Source organism: Ovis aries, chromosome 7 (assembly GCF_016772045.2).
Source record: "Ovis aries strain OAR_USU_Benz2616 breed Rambouillet chromosome 7, ARS-UI_Ramb_v3.0, whole genome shotgun sequence".
Classification (NCBI taxonomy): domain Eukaryota; kingdom Metazoa; phylum Chordata; class Mammalia; order Artiodactyla; family Bovidae; genus Ovis; species Ovis aries.
Window position 1 is genome coordinate 1,256,517 of NC_056060.1, and position 19,881 is coordinate 1,276,397.

Consider the following 19,881-nt stretch of genomic DNA (forward strand, 5'->3'; position numbering starts at 1 on the left):
TCTCACCATAAGGAATTACTCAGATATATTGTTTCTATGGGTGTTACTCATAAATCGCTATCACAAACTGGCTTTTCAGGTGTTAAACAGAGAAGATGATGGACTTGCCTTTAGTAAAAGAACAAAGTGGCCCCTTGGGGTAGCAGAATTTAATGTGTGTCTTGCTGAGTTTGGAGAAACACAACGCTTACCATTTGTTCCTGCTGGAGGAGGCAGAGAGTTGTAGGCAAGGAGAAGACGGGTGAGGGCTCCATTACTTAGAACCATCAGATCCTGATGCTAGAATCTAGGAAAAGCAGTCCTAGAGAGCGTGGAGCTAAAACCAAGAAAACATGTCAGATCTCGGATGAACTGTCGTCCTGAACTGAAAAACTTGCAGAGGGGAGGATGGCAGCGAGGTGTAGTCTCCACTTCTGCCTCGCTAGCCCCTTGACTGAAAGCCTCTAGATTCAGGGGACCAAAGACTTCTGGGTCCCTAAGGTCCCCAGGGAACCGCATGGGTGGGGTTATGCCAAGCAGCCTGTGACTCAAACTACCAGAGTGATAGCTGGACAAAGTGATTCTGAAAATCAAGGCAAATAACCTAAATAATTCTGTTCAAACATATAGCTGGCTAATGCAAAAGTGATCTTTTTTGGCTTATCTTACATAACAATAAAAGTTACTTACATCATTTGGTAGGTATAGATGAGAATTAAAATACTTGTTTGAAAAAATGTATTAATATGGTTGCTGTTGCTGCTGCTGCTAAGTCGCTTCAGTCGTGTCCGACTCTGTGTGACCCCAGAGGTGGCAGCCCACCAGGCTCCCCCGTCCCTGGGATTCTCCAGGCAAGAACACTGGAGTGGGTTGCCATCTCCTTCTCCAAAGCATGAAAGTGAAAAGGGAAAGTGAAGTTGCTCAGTCGTGTCCGACTCTTAGCGACCCCATGGACTGCAGCCCACCAGGCTCCTCTGCCCACGGGATTTTCCAGGCAAGAGTAATATGGTTGAAGCTGTTAGAATATAATTATCCACAGCATTTAATAAGACCAGATGACAATGTCTAAAAGACAGACTCTGGTGGCAAAATTATAAAGTGTGAAATCTACAAATACCTTAATCTCAGGGGTAACAGTCAAAATGGTGACTTCCTCCAGTGGGTTGTTAGGAAGCATGTAATATTCTGTGTCAAATGGGGCTCTTTGAGGCAAGTGGCGGCTCGAATATAGCCAGAATCCCACAACATCTTTCTTTAATTTTCTATCTTTAGTTTATTAAGCTGAAATCGGTGTCGAAGCAAGGTTTTTCTAATTAATATTATTCTAATCAATATGAAAAGAGTTTATAATTCGTGGGCTCACAGAGCTCCTGCTGATGCAAATTCCATCTTGTCATTCCACTGTGTGAGCTTTGCACTGGGCAAAGCTTCAAAGAGCTGACAAGAAAATGAAGGGCATGCCCCAAAGAATGTCCTGCTTCAGTGTCCACAGAGGACAAATTCTTCAGTGGAGCATACCAGCTGCCCCATGAAGGCAGCAGCACGGAGCTCCCACCAGCGAGCCTAGAACCCACACTGCACAGCGTGAAGCTGCACTGGGGACTCATGAAAGCTCGCAGAACTACTGCCAGGTTCCCATGGCAAAGACAAGTCGAATCGCTTTTCATTAGAAAGAGACATTCATATATATGTATATAACTTAAATTTGGATTTTATTGTGAAGATAGACTAGAGTTTTAAGATTAGTACTATCTTAATTTAAATATCTATAAAATGAGCTTCTTCCTTTGTGCATTCAATGACTCTAGCTTATTTTCCCAAAGTACATCACACAGTCAGACATTCCCAGCAAGCTAAGAATAGGAACAAGCTGTTAGTAAGAGGGAGTGATAGATGAAAACTAGCCCTGCCAAGACTGAATGATTATAAATGATCCTGAGTTTAAAAAGGCAGAGATTCCCGCCTCCTCCCATTCCACTGTGTCATGTTATCTTGTAATTGTAACACAAATGCTTCTCTGATTTACAACAAAAATGGCAGAATTCCTTAGGTCTGGGGACTTAGAAATTCTCCCCTTACCTCCTCCCATAGTGGGGTCACAGATGCAGCTCTCTTGCCCTCTGACTTTTTCCAAAGCAGATAATTGATTTTTTAAAATATCATGCTTGTCTTGTTTCTGGTTAAGCAAAATGAAAGTTTATGACAGAGGGCATGTTGACTGGCTATTCCTCAATTCTGGTGAAGATGGAGAGCTGGGAATAGCGCTCAACTTTGTTGGAAGCAGTTAACGCTTGAAGAATTTCCTGAATCCAGGACTTATGAGTCACAGAGCAGAGACGCTGAATGTACTTCTCTTGCCCTTGGAGAACTTGCAGGAACAATAAGACATACATTTGCGTTGGGAGGGGCGGAGAACTTGCAGGGACAGTATGGCATACGTTTTGGGGGAAGCAGGGGGTGCTACCAGTAGTAATGGAATCAGGAATGCAAAATATTAGCTACCGAATAACAGGCTGCTCAGTTGCTAAGGAATCCTAAAAATAGGGCTGAGTGACTGGCTGAGAGGAGTGGGGAGGAGTAGATACTTCTGTGGGTTTCATCAAGTAGCCCAGGCCTGACAGAAGCCCTGCAGAGCTGCCGCTGCAGCTGCAGTAACAGAGCAGCACTGAGCACGCGCAGCTGCCTGACCACCAGCTACCTGGCAGAGGTGTTTTTGCCAGTGGCTGCATCTTCTTCCCACGCAGGCCGACCTGACGGACACAGACCTCGGACTCACAGTAAGGGCTGGAGGCTCACGTCCTGTAGAACAGAGGTCCAGAGCTAGTCCAGGAATCTTGACCACTTACATATCCCCAGTCCCACTCTCATCTACTTTTCAGACGAATTCATCAGCTTGGAAAGAGTTTGGGTAACAGACTCACACCTGTCTTTCCACAGTGTATAAAGCTGACTACGGAGGAATTGATAAAGGAATCTAAGGTTGGGTTCCCCAGGTGGTACAGTGGTAAAGAATCTGCCTCCAATGCAGGAGATGCAAGAGATGCAGGTTCAATCCCTGGGTTGGGAAGAGCCCCTGGAGTAGAAAATGGCAACCCTCTCCAGCATTCTTGCCTGGGAAATTTCATGAACAGAGGAGCCGGGCCTCTGTCCATGGGGTCGCAAAGTATGAGGAGCAGGGTGAGAGATTTCATTTTAGAGGAAAGTAGGTTTTGTTTTCATCCTTGACAGTTGACCTTTCCAGTCTGATGATTTAGAGTCTGATGATTCCCTAAAAAATTTTAAAATAAAATATCTCACTGCATATCAAATAAATGGAGAAACTCCCTAGGGAATCTGCCTGCACATTTGTTACATCCTATAACTGATAGCCTATCAATATGGTGCTATTATTTTTCACTAAGAGAAGTCCCATTAGAGATTGTGACTTTCAACTGTTATTTCCTGCTTAGTAAAGTTAAAAAAAATTCTAATGTTGCTATAAGGAAGGACTTTGCTCACCAGTTTATTTTTCTTTTTTGGTGGTAAAACGTGGTAGGAATGCTGTCTGGTTGCTGTGTGGACACTGGGCACATGGCAGGAAAATGGAGAGGCTAGGGTGGGGGGACAAGCAGAGGAATCAACGGAGAAACAGAAGCCTAGCTCTCCTCCTCTGAGCAGGTGCTGCTAGAGGACACAGCAGGTTGGGTTCGAGTGCTCAGAATTCCTTTGATGTCTTTGTCCGTTGTTTTAAAAAAACTGGCCCCCCTGGAGGAAAGCTCAGGGCTGTTTCCACAGATTTCTACTTTAACCTTGATAGCAATATAATTAGTTCATGGACTTGGAGGCTAAGTTAGTGACTTTCTGTTTGTGGGGTTACACAAAGGACATCCTAACCCACAAGGAAAAAAAAAATCTTTCCCTAAACTTTCACTGAGATTCATTGCTTTAGTTAAGTCACTATCTTTCCCTGAAAGGCTCTGTTAAATTAAAAAAAAAAAAAAAAAAGAAATCCTTGGTAGAAAGAACTATTATATTAATATCAGATAGTATTACCTTATAATATGATGACAAGTTGATAGGGTATAGGATACAGAACAGGTGTTTATTTTTTTCATTTTTAAAACTAAATATAATTTAGATTGAGCAATTTTCAGCCCTTTTAATATTCAGTTTTGTAAGTGTTTACAAATACACGCAACCATGTAACCACACCATAACCAACATGATATGGAATACTTCCATCACAACAACAACAAAAAATTCCTCTATATCCCTTGTGTCAAACCCTTCTCCATTTCTTATAACCACTGATCTGTTAGATTTGTCTGTTCCAGAATGTCATGTAAATGGGTACATACAGTATATAGCCTTTCAAATCTGGCTTTATCATTTGGGAAGCCCAGGAGACTCAGTGGTAAAGAACCCATGTGCCAATGCAGGAGACGCAAGAGAGGTGGGTTTGATCCCTGGGTTGGGAAGATGCCCTGGAGAAGGGCACGGTGATCCACTCCAGTATTCTTGCCTGCCATGGACAGAGGAGCCTGATGGGCTACAGTCCATGGGGTCGCAGAATGAGACATTGCTGAAATTCTTATGCATGGCTTGAAGTAAGGGTTCACTGTGTGACGGTACCAGTTTCTGTGTATTCTTTGCCCAGTTAAAGGGCTGTTATGAACTGATTGTGTCCGTCCCCCCCTCCCCGCCCCCCGCCAGATTAATATGTTGAATCTCTAACCCATAATATAATTGTATTTGGAGATAAGGCCTTTAGGTTAAATTGATTAAAACCTTAATTAAGGCTAAGTGGAGTCATAAGGGTAGGGTTCTAACCTAACAGGGCTGGTATCCTCGTAAGCAGAGGAAGAGACAAGTTCTCTCCACCAGCACACACGTAGGACAGGTCATGTGAGCACAAAGAGAGAGGGCAGCCACTTGCAAGTCAAGCAGAGAGTCTTTACCGGAAACAGAATCAGCTGGCACCTGGATCTTGGAATTGCCAACTTCAAGAATTGTGAGAAAATAAATTTCCACTGTTTAAGTCAGCTGGCCTGTCAGATTTTGCTACAGCAGGCTGAGCACATGAATACCGGTGAGTTTGGGTGGTTTTTGTTTTTGTGATTATGAATAAAGCCATGATGAGCTGCAATAGGTAAGTTTAAAGACATCTATTTTGGTTGCATCACATAGCATGTGGCATCTTAGTTCCCTGAACGGGCCTTGAAACCCGTGCCTGCCCCTATAGTGGAAACTTGGAGCCCTAACCACTGGACAGCCAAGAGAATTTCCAGTTTTTAACATTTTACTTTAATTTTTAAAAATAGCTAAAACATTTTCTTGTGGTTCAGAATTGTAAACAGTGATACTATAGCAAATCCAAGATAGGCTTGTTCAGCATATACAACTTTTTATACTGCAGAGCACCAATTCAGTGTAGTATCAAATTTTCATGGTTTTACCAATCTAATAGGTGAAAAATATTATCCGTGTATTTTAACTGAATTTTTTCCATATGTTTAGATGCCATTTATGTTTTCTTTTCTGGTGAATCACTTTTCTCCTTTGTTCATTTTTCTATTGGTCTTTGGTTTTCCATTGAGCATTTTATTTTTAACAGCTATACTAGGTTAATTAGCTATGTGTTTATAATAGATTTGCAAATTCCTTTTTCAAGTTTCTTTCTTTTCTGTGTTTATAGTGATTATGGTATATACTTTAAAAATATATTTAACATTTTTGTGTTATAATTTAGAAAGGCCTTTATCAATCTGAGTATTTTCCTTTTTATCACTATTATGTTGACCACTTTTTGGTAAACATTTAATCTTTTGATCCATTTGGAATTTATCTTGGTATAAGGGAAAGATATAGGAGTTGATTCTTCATGGATAGCTCATGTTTATGTGCATCTTATGACACCTTTTGTTCCAAACTATTCAAGGATGTTTGTATCGTGATCAGCCATGTGTATGCTAATCGCTCAGTCGTGTCCGACTTTGCAACCTCATGGACTGTAGCTCATCAGGCTCCTCTGTCCATGGAATTCTCCAGGCAAGAATACTGGAGTGGGTTGACATTTCCTTCTCCAGGGTATCTTCTTCCTGAACCAAGGATCAAACCCAGGTCTCTTGCATTGCAGGCAGATTCTTTACCATCTGAGCTACAAATCAGTTCAGCCTCAGGAGATAGAAATAGTGTCTCCATGTCAAACGCCAGATTGGTTTGGTTTCCAGGATGATAAATATAATGTTTCCCTCTGGGTTAGATTTTCTAGCAATCCCCTTATGAGGTAGAGACTTTCCTAAACTCAGAGTTCCTCAGCCATGACCCAAACCCACTGTGTATGTAGCTTCCATCTGGACCAAACCTCTGCCTTACTTAGGGAGCAAGACAAACGCAATTGGGAAGCTCAAGCTCCTTGCTGTTCCATGAAGACAAAAGAAAGCCTGTGACCCAGGAGCTTCCTGTCTTCTGATAGCATCTGTGAAGACCTGATAGGCTAACTGGCCAGCTTACGAGAAGGCGAAAACCTCAGGCTCACCACAGTTCTTGACAGGAATTGCCTCCATTTTTTTCAAATGGCTGTTTTCCTATTACTTTTTTTTTTTTTCTGGAAGTGAGGAATAGTTCCTCTTTTGCCAACTGATTCTTGGTGACAACTGTATACTGGATTTTTGTATGAGTTCAGGTTCATTTCTGAGCTCAGATTCTATTCTCGATCTGCCTATGTTTAACATCTGGCAGAATAAATTATCACTTAAACTCTTCTTTCCCAGAATTTCTCTGGAACTTTCCATATGACTATTCTGCTTATGAAATTTAGAATCAATTTATCCAGTTTTTAAAAAAATTCCTTATATTTTATTAATGACAGTGTCAAATTTATAATTTAATTTAGAGAGGATTAACATCCTTAGAATGTTGAGTCTTCCTACACAGGAACAGTGTATGCCTTCTTTTCACTCAAGTTTCTTTGTATATATGAGCTCTGTTGCTTTCTGTACAAGAATTTTATAGCCTGCTATTTAGAGAATTTTCTTATTATCTGTCATAGTTTTCCAGTAGTCTTTCTGGATTTTCAAGTTTTACAATTATAGTAACTATATTTTAGTTATAGTTAATCTTATCTACAGATAATCTTGTCTCTTCTTTTAGCACCTCTAAATCCTTTCTTTCTGTTTGGTCTAGTACTTCAAAAATAATGGTAAATAATAACAATGGTAGCTCATATTTGTCAAACACTTCCATGAACCTATCAATTATTTTATACCTATCAAGCTACTAATACCTCATGGCAAGGAACTTTATGATTTAAGTATTATAATTATGCCTATTTACAGAAAGGGAAACTCAGCAGAGAAATATTAAATAAATTGCAAGGTTGGGATTTGAACCTTGATAGTAGTAGTGAATACCAAAGTCCACAAACTTTACCACTTACCAAAGTACCTCTTACAACAAGTGTGATTGAATAAGTATCCTTTGTTTGTTTCTGACTTTGATGGAAATATTTCTGGTGGTTTCCCATTAAGTATGATGTGGGCTTCAGATTACGGCAGATCAACTCAGTCACACTAAGGACTGAGAATTTTTACGAAGAATAGATGTATATTTTTTTCAAGAGCTCTTCCAGCATCAATGTAGGTAATATTAGATAACTTTTCTTTTAAGATCTATTAAAATGAATTCAGTTAATGGAGTTCCTAAAATGGACTTACCCTTGCATCTCTGGAATGAAACCCACTTGACCTTGGTCATTTAGTCCTTTGATGTGCTGCTGGATTCTCTTTGATAATCTTTATGATTTCTGCATTGATTTTAATAAGTGAATAGGCACAGTTTGATAGTAGAACAAGAGATTATGAGGTCGTGTGCATCAGAATGCCCTAGGTGTTTGCCAAAAAGCAGGTGCCCACACCTTACTTGGGGTGAAACTCTGAAATATGGAGATATTAAAGTCAGATAATTCTGATGCAGACAGTCCTAGGACCTCGTTTTCAAAAACAGTTCCTTAGAGATGGTTGATGTCTCCACTTTACCCTTTGTAGAATGAAAGCAAAATCTCACATTTAAAATTCATCATGACTCAGATCCAAGGCCTTTCTCCCAGAAAGATGCTTACAGACAGCCTATGATACATTTATGCACACAATGCATATACGTACTGTGATCATTTCGGTATTTTTATGCAGAGAAAACCAGACAAGTTGATTTTACTGAAACAAATTCATCTAAAGGTAGACAATTGACCTTCCAGGACCCATGCACTTCTCTGCATAAAACGCTTGCATCTAATCCTAGATGTCAGGGATGCTAAATGACTGCACATCTCTTCACACATTTTAGCGGGTTGAACACTGAAGGGAAAAGTTCTGTGGGTGTCACTGTGGGCCATTACAGGAAGACAGCTGTCCCTGGCTTCTGGTCAACAATCTGTAATGAAAAATGAATGTTTCAGTACTTCTGAATAGTCCACTTAATAATTTGGAAAGCAGAACCCATCTATCTGATGCTTACTAAGCATTTCTGGCTAGTAATTTGGACACATTTATTTTCTTTGACATTGCCTAACGGAGCTGTCTACTCCCCTCATGCGTGTTGATAGTGACTGGCTAGAGTGTGTGCATTCTGAACTCTGCAGTGAGGTGCGTGTGCCCCACAGGTGAAAGCAGACCACCGTGGGCAGCCAGCCTGCAAAGTTAAACCAACCAGTTCTCCAGGAGCTACTCAGTGGGCATAGCTGTTATTTTAACTTCTTAAGTTAAACCTCAGATCTTTCAGGGCTGGTCACTAGGAGTTTAAAAAAAAAGTTTTTGTTCCAGACTGTCAAAAAACATTCCAGTTAAAAAAACTATTCAATCTTTAGCTGAGTGGGAAAGCAAAAACAAAAAGTCAGTTAAAAGGAGCACTGCGATTGCTTTACGCAGGTTTCAATTTCTGAACCTGGAGAAAGTGGTGCTAGGAGAAAAATGTGACATAATTAAGACAACATAAATAGTTTGAAAACTGGAATAAGAATCTATGATAACAATGATGGTAAAGGAGGAGGTGGAGAACGAGGGGGAGAAAAATGGGAGAATTTTTGTCTATAACATTGTTAGTAACTGATTAGAAACGCATGGTCCTTAAATAAAGAAAAGTAAAAAGGGGGTGGGCGGCACACAGCCAGAGAAAAGAAGATTCCAAGACCCATGATTATATTTCATCAGTCCTTAAATTCATCCAAGAAATGGCATAAATGTTGTAAAAGGAAAGGTGAAACAGTGGATTTTCACTGATGTAATCAAGTATGTACAGGTTCCTTCTAACTACTTGAGGACAGTAATTCTAGGAGACAGGCTGCTTTCCCTGTAGGGGCATGTTCGCTACTCTGATTATAAACTTTGGCACAGCAACTCTTCCCAAACCTGTCTTTACCAATTCATACCTCCCAGTTCAACATTTGACACTGTCAGCTTAGTTTTTCATTCCAAGAAAGGTGATAAAGTCAAATATGACTAAAACGGCTCTTCATATTTAGGAAAACTGCTATTGGAATTTTATCCAGTTTCACAGAATTTCTGAACAGCTATTGAAAACAGAGTAACTAAAAGTTACAGATGGATATAAATATTTCAATTATCCACTGTAATAAGTGCACCTAACAAATATTCTTATTGCTCTGGGACTTTTATTTCAAGAAAAATTCAAAATGTTAAATGCTACATTTTAAAGTTAGGGTTCAGCTCACTCACCCAGTCATGTCCGACTCTTTGTGACCCCCTGGACTGCAGCATGCCAGGCCTCCCTGTCCAACACCAGCTACTGGAGTTCACTCAAACTCATGTCCATTGAGTCAGTGATGCCATCCAGCCATCTCATCCTCTGTCGTCCCCTTCTCCTCCCGCCTTCAATCTTTCCCAGCATCAGGGTCTTTTCCAATGAGTCAGCTGTTTGCATCAGGTGGCCAAAGTATTGGAGTTTCAGCTTCAAATCAGTTCTTCCAATGAATACTCAGGACTGATTTCCTTTAGGAAAAGGGAGTCCAAGGGACTCTCAAGAGTCTTCTTCAACACCACAGTTCAAAAGCATCAGTTCTTCGGCACTTAGCTTTCTTTATAGTCCAACTCTCACATCCATACATGACTACTGGAAAAACCATAGCCTTAATGAGATGGACCTTTGTTTGCAAAGTAATATCTCTACTTTTTAATATGCTGTCTAGGTTGGTCATAACTTTTCTTCCAAGGAGTAAGTCTTTTAATTTCATGGCTGCAGTCACCATCTGCAGTGATTTTGGAGCCCCCCAAAATAAAGTCTGACACTGTTTCTACTGTTTCTCTATCTATTTGCCATGAAGTGATGGGACCGGATGCCATGACCTTTGTTTTCTGAATGTTGAGGTTTAAGCCAACTTTTTCACTCTCCTCTTTCACTTTCATCAAGAAACTCTTTAGTTCTTCTTCACTTTCTGCCATGAGGGTGGTGTCATCTGCATATCTGAGGTTATTGATATTTCTCCCGGCAATCTTGATTCCAGCTTGTGCTTTATCTAGCCCAGCGTTTCTCATGATGTACTCTGCATATAAGTTAAATAAGTATGGTGACAATATACAGCCTTGACATACTCCTTTTCCTATTTGGAACCAGTCTGTTGTTCCATGTCCTGTTCTAACTGTTGCTTCCTGATCTGCATACAGATTTCTCAAGAGGCAGGTCAGGTGGTCTGGTATTCCCATCTCTTGAAGAATTTTCCATAGGTTGTTGTGATCCACACAGTCAAAGGTGTTGGCATAGTCAATAAAGCAGAAGTAGATGTTTTTCTGGAACTCCATTGCTTTTTTGATGATCCAGTAGATGTTGGCAAATTTGATGTCTGTTTCCTCTGCCTTTTCTAAAACCAACTTGAACATCTGGAAGTTCATGGTTCACATATTGCTGAAGCCTGGCTTGGAGAATTTTGAGCATTACATTACTAGCGTGTGAGATGAGTGCAATTGTGTGGTAGTTTGAGCATTCTTTGGCATTAGTCTTTCTTAGGGATTGGAATGAAAACTGACCTTTTCAGCCCTGTGGCCACTGCTGAGTTTTCCAAATTTGCTGGCACATTGAAAGCAGCACTTTCATAGCATCGTGATTTTCTGGGCTGTGAAGATTTTTTTATAGAGTTCTTCTGTGTATTCTTGCCACCTCTTCTTAATATCTTCTGCTTCTGTTAAGCCCATACCATTTCTGTCCTTTATCGAGCCCATCTTTGCATGAAATGTTCCCTTGGTATCTCTAATTTCTTTGAAGAGATCTCCAGTCTTTTCCATTCTATTGTTTTCCTCTATTTCTTTGCACTGATCGCTGAGGAAGGCTTTATTATCTCTCCTTGCTATTCTTTGGAACCCTGCATTCAAATGGGTATATCTTTCCTTTTCTCCTTTGCTTTTTGCTTCTCTTCACAGCTATTTGTAAGGTCTCCTCAGACAACCATTTTGCTTTTTTGCCTTTCTTTTTCTTGGGGATGGTCTTGCTCCCTGTCTCCTATACAATGTCAGGAAACTCCGTCCATAGTTCATCTGGCATTCTATCAGATCTAGTCCCTTAAACCTATTTCTCACTTTCACAGTATAATCGTTAGGGATTTGATTTAGGTTATACCTGAATGGTCTAGTTGTTTACCCTACTTTCTTCAATTTATGTCTGAATTTGGCAATAAGTAGTTCATGATCTGAGCCACAGTCAGCTCCCGGTCAGAGATAGGACTAGCAAAGTCAGTGAATGTATCTTCTTACATTTTGACTACTTTCATTTGAGCAGTAAAGGAGTTTCCCAAGAAGAATGTCTAAATCTCTTGCTTTCAATTTGCTAAGGAAGGACTTGTTTTTGCTACTTCATGAAATAAAAAAACCCCTACTGTTCTTCCTCCTTCTAAATAGAGTTCACTATTGATATAGCATCTGCTAAAATGACTATATGACCACATGGAAAAGGAATCAGTTCAGTTTAGTTCAGTCGCTCAGTCGTGTCTGACTCTTTGCGACCCCATGACTGAAGCACGCCAGGCCTCCCTGTCCATCACCAACTCCTGGAGTTTACTCAAACTCATGTCCATTGAGTCGGTGATGCCATCCAACCATCTCATCCTCTGTCGTCCCCTTCTCCTCCCACCTTCAATCTTTCCCAGCATCAGGGTCTTTTCAAATGAGTCAGTTCTTCACTTCAGGTGGCCAAAGTATTGGAATTTCAGCTTCAACATCAGTCCTTCCAATGAATATTCAGGACTGATTTCCTTTAAGATGGACTGGTTGGATCTCCTTGCAGTCCAAGGGACTCTCAAGAGTCTTCTCTATCACCACAGTTGAAAAGCATCAATTCTTCGGCACTCAGCTTTCTTTATAGCCCAACTCTCACATCCATACATGACTACATGACTATGTGGAAAATGAACAGGGTATAGTAATAAGTAAATAAACCAGGGTTCAAAATTAGATTTACGAAATGACTGCTCCTACAATGATATCATATATATATGCAGGTAAGACAATAAGAAGATGGGTGAATATGAAGCCAAATTATTTCTTGTGAAGTGAGTTTTAGAGTGAATAATTTCTAGTTTAAAATTTCCATTAGGATTATTATACTGTTTGAAAAAAATAACTTCTTTTACAAAGAATCAATTGACTTCTACTGTGAAAACTATAAAATGCTGTTGAAAGAAATTAAAGAAGACACAAATAAATGGAAAGCCATCCAGCGTCCATGGATTGGAGGGCGTGATATTGCTAAGACATCAGTACTACCCAAAGTGGGATCCCAGATTCAACACAATCGCTATCAAGATTCCAACAGCACCATTTTCATAAATAGAAAAATTCGTCCTAAAATTGATGTGGGATTTCAAGAGACTCAAAATAGTTAAGTGATCTTGAAAAAAAAAAAAGAAAAAAGTTGGAGGTCTCACTTTTCCTGATTTCAAAACTTTCTACAAAATCCCAGGACTCATAACAGAGTGATTATTGGAATCATGACAGACGTATAAAGCAATGAAGCAGAATACAGAACTCAGAAATAAATCCTCTCATATATAGTCAAACGATTTTCAACAAGGATGCCAAGACCAAGGATGGTGAACGGGGAAAGGACAGATTTTTCAATCAGTGGTGTTGGAAAACTAGACATCCATATGCAAAAGAATGAAATTGAACCCTTATCTTGCACCATATATAGAAATTCACTCAAAATGAATCAAAGACCTAAACATAAGAGCAAAAACCATCAAACTGTTAGAAAAACACTGAGAAAAATTTCCATGACAGAGAATTTGACAATGTAAAAGTAAACACACAAGCAACAAAAGCAAAGATATAAATAAACTGAACTTCTTCAAAATTAAAAATATTTGTTCATCAAAGGACTCTATCGACAGAATGAAAATGCAACCCACAGAATGGCAGAAAATATCTGCAAATTGTGTATTTGATAAGGATTGATATCTAAATTATATAAAGAACTCTTATAATTCAACAACAACAAAATAAAGAACCCGATTAAAACACGGGGAAAGGATTTGCACAGACACTTGTCCAGGAAAATATACAAACGGTCAGTTAAGAATATGCAAGACTGTTCAACATCATTAGTGATTAGGGAAGTGCAAAGCAAAACCACAATAAGATAATACGTCACACTCGTTAAGATGGTTATTAAAAAATGAAACAGAATAGAAAAGCATACACGCTGTCAAGGATGTAGAGAGACTGGCAGCCTTGTGCATTGTCTCGGGGAATGCTGAATGGTGCAGCTTCTGTGAAAAACAGCATGGCAACCCCTCAAAAAATTAAAAATAGCATTACCACATGATCTAGCAATTCCATTTCTGAGTACATACCCTAAAGAAATGAAAGCAGAGACTTGAACAGATTTTTATGTATCTATGTTCATAGCAGCTTCATTCCCAATGTGAAAGTTACTCAGTTATGTCTGACTCTTCGCGACCCCATGGACTATAGCCTGCCAGGCTCCTCTGTCCATGGAATTCTCCAGGCAAGAATACTAGACTGGGGTGCCATTTCCTTCTCCAGGGGATCTTCCTGGATTAGGGATCGAAGCAGAGTCTTCTGCACTGGTAGGTGGCTTATTTACCACTGAGCCACCAGGGAAGCCCTTATTCCTTAGCCAATGGTAGAAGCAACCCAAGTGTTCCCTGATGGATGGATGGACCGACAAAATGCGGTATGTAACGGAAGGGCTTCCCTGGTGGCTCAGCTGGTGAAGAATCCGCCTGCAATGCCGGAGACCTGGGTTTGATCCCTGGGTTGGGAAGATCCCCTGGAGAAGGGAAAGGCTACCCACTCCAGTATTCTGGCCTGGAGAATTCCATGGACTGCAGGAATTCAGGGAGGGAACTGGGAGAGATGGAGTTGAAGTAAGCTTTGGAGACTGAGTAGGAGGTGATTACGTGGAGACGGGCGGCACTGAACTGAAGGGACAGTTCATAAACTGGCTATGAAATGTGCAGTTTCTCCATCTTGGCACCACTGGCACTCTGTGTCGTACTGTTTCGGTTTGAGGGAGCTGTCTTGTACATTGTGGGATGCTTGGCACCATCCCAGGCCTCTACATACTAGATGACAGTATCCTCTTTCTCCACCCCAGTTGGAACAATCAGAAATGACTTGTAGTTGAGAACCACTGATATATGGAGCCTGTCTCTGCGCTAGAAAAGACACCAGTTGAATCAGAACATAAAGTCCACTCATGACAGCATCTTTCACCTATGCATTCCAAGCGTCAGTTTTGGCACCTGATACAGAATGGATGGTGTATGTCTTTTTTGTTCATTCCTCTTTGAATGGTGCTACCAAAAATTTGATTTGAAACCTTTAAAAGTTGGATAGAGAAAGCCTAGAAGTAGATGGACCATTTAGGAAGATTCTGTAATAAATGAGAAAAGAGATATAAAGACCTGAACTAAGGTTATGCTAAGTGAAAGAGAAAAGAGATGAATGCAAGAATTTGTGTTAAGGAAGACTGTATGGGACTTGGGGGCAGAGGAGAATGCATCTGGGTGAAGTGTGTTCACCCAGAAGGGCCCTGGTCTTACTGAGAAGCAGGGAAATCAAAATATACATAAGCAGAAGTCTCTAAAGAGATAACTGAGTGTTGAGTGTGAATAGTTATTGGTTATCAAATCATCGAAAGAACAGAAAATAAGCAAGCTGAATAGGAAGGCACCTTGCAGGTAAAGAAGGCAAGCAAATTTAGACTTTCTTTAGTTTTCTTGCAAAAAGAAAAGAGAAATATAAGAGGAAGGACAAGGAGATAAGTACTACGAAACTCATTTTCCTGTTTTGTTGTGTTTACTCTGAAATGTCAGTCTGAGATGTAAAGATGAATAATCTCCGATTTAGGATTTTGAAACCTGCATTTAAACTCAGTGTATCCCTTTAAAAAGCCCTAAGAGAATAAAAACTGTGCTTTTTATAATTCTAAACCATTTCCCCATTTTCATGGAGGAAATACAGACCAAGCAAGGGCAAAATTTCAGCATGAGGGCCTCCCCCTGGTGCACAGCCTTGGACTTTGCTAAGCTAGTGAGCATCCCATCGTCATTTGAGAAAGCCAGCTGCACAGTTAGATAGAGTGAGCCTGTCTCTGCAACTCCAAGACTGTAATTATGCTAAAATAGGATCCTGCAGCAGTGAATATAAAGAGAAGCTCTGGAATATCTCTCCTACACTAAACAACTTCATGGTTGAAAGGAAGCAATTACTGAGAACAAGATGAGGCTAAGAAAAAACAGCATAACTTTCCAACTTTTCTAACTTGGTTATTGATAGAATTGTGCTGACCTCACACAGTTTTTGCTTTTTTCCCCCTGAAGCCATAATAATTCCAGTTTTCTACCTTTATTTTTAGATTAAGTAGAAAAAAAAATTTTTTTTTAATTAGCCATCTCCCTCACTCAATTTAAAGCAACTTTCTATACTGGCTTAACAGTATCAGTAATTCTACCAAAGTCTTTAGGTTCAGTTATCCCTCCCACTAAAACCTGGAGAGACACTAGTATCCAATTAAGTCCTCTACAACTTACTTGATGCAGCAACTGTACCTTTCCAAGTTATCACTGTCCAGCTAGGAGGAAAGTTTTCTGGGGACAGGACAGATATGAAAAGAGCAGAATATGAGGGTTCCTAATTATTTTTCTTCTCTGGTGATAGAAGTTAGCAGGAATAGGAAATTGCGAATAGAACAGGAATATGTCTGAGGCTGGAAACTACAAGTGAATACCACCTACAAAAGCGCACCCATCACCTTCTCATTCCGCCTCTGCTGTGTGCAGTTGAAAACGTCCACCTTGAATTCCGTATCCCTGGGTACATCAACAAGTTAAGAGACAGCATGGGAGTGCTTGAACAGACAGACTTGATACATACAGGCTAATTAGTTTAATAGTCCTAGAACCCAAAGATCAACTTTTACCTAAATTATAGGGATAGTTACCACTCAGCGATATTTATCACGTTTCTGGAGGTCTCAGCCAAGTATAAGACAACAGGAAGAAACTGGAAGAGAAATACGGAAAAGAAAGGAACAAAGGTGTCATGATCTCTTAATGACAGTGATATAAAATTTAAGGCAATCAAAGGAAAAAACAATGAGGTCTACTGAAGGGAATGAGTAAGGAGGCCAGGTATAATTATAAGCAGGTCAAATCAGTAAGTTTCTTACATATCAGCAGTAATCAATTATAAAATATAATGTAAAAAAGATTAAATAAGAGGAATTTAAAAATAAATCAGCATATGCCCATCCAATATAATATATACAGCCATTGCAAAGAAGTGGAAGTGGATCTCCATAAAATGATATGAAAGATACTTAGTACTAGGAAACATCAAGGTCCAAATAGTATGTGAAGTGAAAGTGTGTCCAACTCTTTGCAACCCCATGGGGGTCCATGGAATTCTCTAGGCCAGAACAGTGGAGTGGGTAACCTTTCCTTTCTCCGGGGGATCTTTCCAGCCCAAGGATTGAACCCAGGTCTCCCACACTGCAGGCAGAGCCTTTACTAGCTGAGCCACAAGGGAAGCCCAAGAACATTGGCGTGAGTAGCCTATTCCTTCTCCAGCAGATCTTCCCAACCCAGGAAGCAACCTGGGCGCTCCTGCATTGCAGGCAGATTCTTTACCAACTGAGCTATCAGGGAAGCCCCAGAATGTAAAGGATTAAAGTAAATAAAATAAAATTATATGTATATATATATGTGTGTGTGTGTGTAATCCATACATAAAATATGATATGTATGATTTATATGGGTGCATGTATATATATATATATATATATATATATATATACAGATGGTGACTGCAGCCATGAAATTAAAAGGCGCTTACTCCTTGGAAGAAAAGTTATGACCAACCTAGATAGCATATTCAAGAGCAGAGACATTACTTTGCCGACTAAGGTCCGTCTAGTCAAGGCTATGGTTTTTCCTGTGGTCATGTATGGGTGTGAGAGTTGGACTGTGAAGAAGGCTGAGCACCGAAGAATTGATGCTTTGAACTGCGGTGTTGGAGAAGACTCTTGAGAGTCCCTTGGACTGCAAGGAGGTCCAACCAGTCCATTCTGAAGGAGATCAGCCTTGGGATTTCTTTGGAAGGAATGATGCTAAAGCTGAAACTCCAGAACTTTGGCCACCTCATGCGAAGAGTTGCCTCATTGGAAAAGACTCTGATGCTGGGAGGGATTGGGGGCAGGAGGAGAAGGGGACGACAGAGGATGAGCTGGCTGGATGGCATCACTGACTCGATGGACATGAGTCTGAGTGAACTCCAGGAGATGGTGATGGACAGCGAGGCCTGGCGTGCTATGATTCATGGGGCTGCAAAGAGTCAGACATGACTGAGTGACTGAACTGAACTGATGAATAATCTGAAAAAACATAACCAAATACTTTAAGGTAGTTATATTAGGGGTGGGGGACAGAGCTGAAATTATGGATAATTTCCTCTTTCTATATTCCGTATTTCTCTAATGTTTTCCCATGACAAGTATGTATCACATTTGAAATCCAGAAAAAGCAACAAAGATAAAAACTTAAGAAAAAAAATCTATACTCTTCTTGAGCTCTCCGTTCATTAGATCTGGGAAGTACTCTGGGGTCATCAGCTAGTCAAACACCTTCCTTTCACCAAGAATTTGAAAGCTCATCTCCTTAAGTAAGGTTGAACTTGAAGATGAAATAGCTCCAGAAATGGAATCAAATATTCTAAGATACCCCACAAACCCCTGGTCCCGCCCAGCATCCTGGGTCCTGCTGACAATACAGGCAAAGCAAGCCAGGACCCACCTCTCAGGAGTTCCCTGCCTGCTCAGAAAATGGGGCAGAAGGGCTCCTAAAGAGACACCGGCAGTGGGGTTGGGGGACAAAAGTTCTAAGGTTTAATTCTTAAGTGAAAGAAATTGTGCATTAATATTAGTAAGTCAAAATTTATTTGAAAAGACAGCATTGGAAAATTCCCATTTCCTCTGGTGTTTAAATGAACTTTAAAAATATTTCTTTTGGTCATGTCAGTAAATCACATTTATTCTAGAAATTTAGAAAATATTAAAAGTATGAAGAAGAAATAAAAATAATCTATAATCATGCTTTCCAGAGATAATCAGGATTAGTGTTTTTGTATACTGATATTTCCTTTAGTCTTTTTATCAATGTATATGTATATTTAATGAAAGTAACCTTAGCTATTTTCCTCTGACAACACCTGGTGAACAGTTTTCCATGTCATCTTTGAAATATTATTATATCAAAACATAAATAATCCATAATGATACTAATATAAAATTTTTGAGTAAGAAAAATTAGTTCTACTAGCACAAAGGATTTTTCTGTGTTATTTACTGCTGTGTCCTCAGTGCAGAGAATGGAGCCCAGTTCCTCATGGAACTCAATAAATGTTGGGGACTGACTCTCATTGGCCCAGGCAAGTGGTGCTGAAGCTTTAAGGTATATAAGAATTATCAGGGGAACGTGGAACTCTGCTCAGTGTGATGTGGCAGCTTGGATGGGAGGGGAGTTTGGGGGAGAATGGATACATGTAAAGATATGGCTTGGTCTCTTTGCTGTCCATCTGAAACTATCCCAACACTGTTAATGGGCTATACCCAAATACAAATTAAAAAGTTAAAGATTTTTTAAAATGATATAAGAGAATAAAGAATTATCAGGGAGATTCCCTGGTGGTCCAGTGGGTAGGACCCAGTGCTTTCACTGCAGTGACCTGGGTTCAATACTTGGTCAGAGAACTAAGATTCCACAAGTTGCCTGCCCCGAGAGGCCAAAAGGAAAAAAGAACTATCAGGGGACTTCGTGAACTCAAAATTCCCACATCTCAGTCTGAATCACAGATGCTGATCCAGATATGTTCAAATATCTTTATTCCCCCATCTTTGGGTAAGTCCAGGAGATTCTGATGCCAGGACCACGCTCTGGGAAACGCTGCCTAGGACTAAATGCATAGAAGCAGATTACCAGATCAAAAACATATTTTTTAAGATAGATACTTTTTAAGACCTCTGCTTTATATTGTTAATTTACCTTCCTGAAAGGTTTGGCCAATTTATCAGTGAACTACATTAAAGAAGAGTCCTCTCTGCCTTTTAATAAATAAAATTACCTATTTTGCTGTCTTTTACAAACAGTATGTATTTTCAGTTTAAAAACTCATTATTGATTTGATAGGGATGAGGAAGAGGAATTAATTTCTCACTAAAAGTTTAAAAACCTCACAAGAGAAAATCACAGCCATCTAGAGTCACACTGTCTCATATAAACTACCCCTACTTACCTCTTGGTTATCTGTTTCTGGTCTTTGTTGTTTAAAGGAAAAAACTCACTACTGTTTTCCTTAAAATGGCACGTGCTGGTTATAAAGAACATACATCCTATGGAAAAAG

General features: G+C 39.9%; 1 long non-coding RNA gene across 3 annotated transcripts in view; it reads right to left on the reverse strand.

Moving 5' to 3' along the window:
* Window positions 1-19,881, reverse strand: part of LOC105611988 (uncharacterized) — a 90,179-nt gene that overhangs the window by 8,798 nt on the left and 61,500 nt on the right. For 2 of the 3 annotated variants that reach the window (XR_009601392.1, XR_003589840.3), the window contains exon 4: window positions 192-16,487. This is a non-coding gene — a long non-coding RNA (uncharacterized LOC105611988). The remainder of the gene's footprint in view (window positions 1-191; window positions 16,488-19,881) is intronic. The other variant, XR_001434878.4, reaches the window with a different exon arrangement.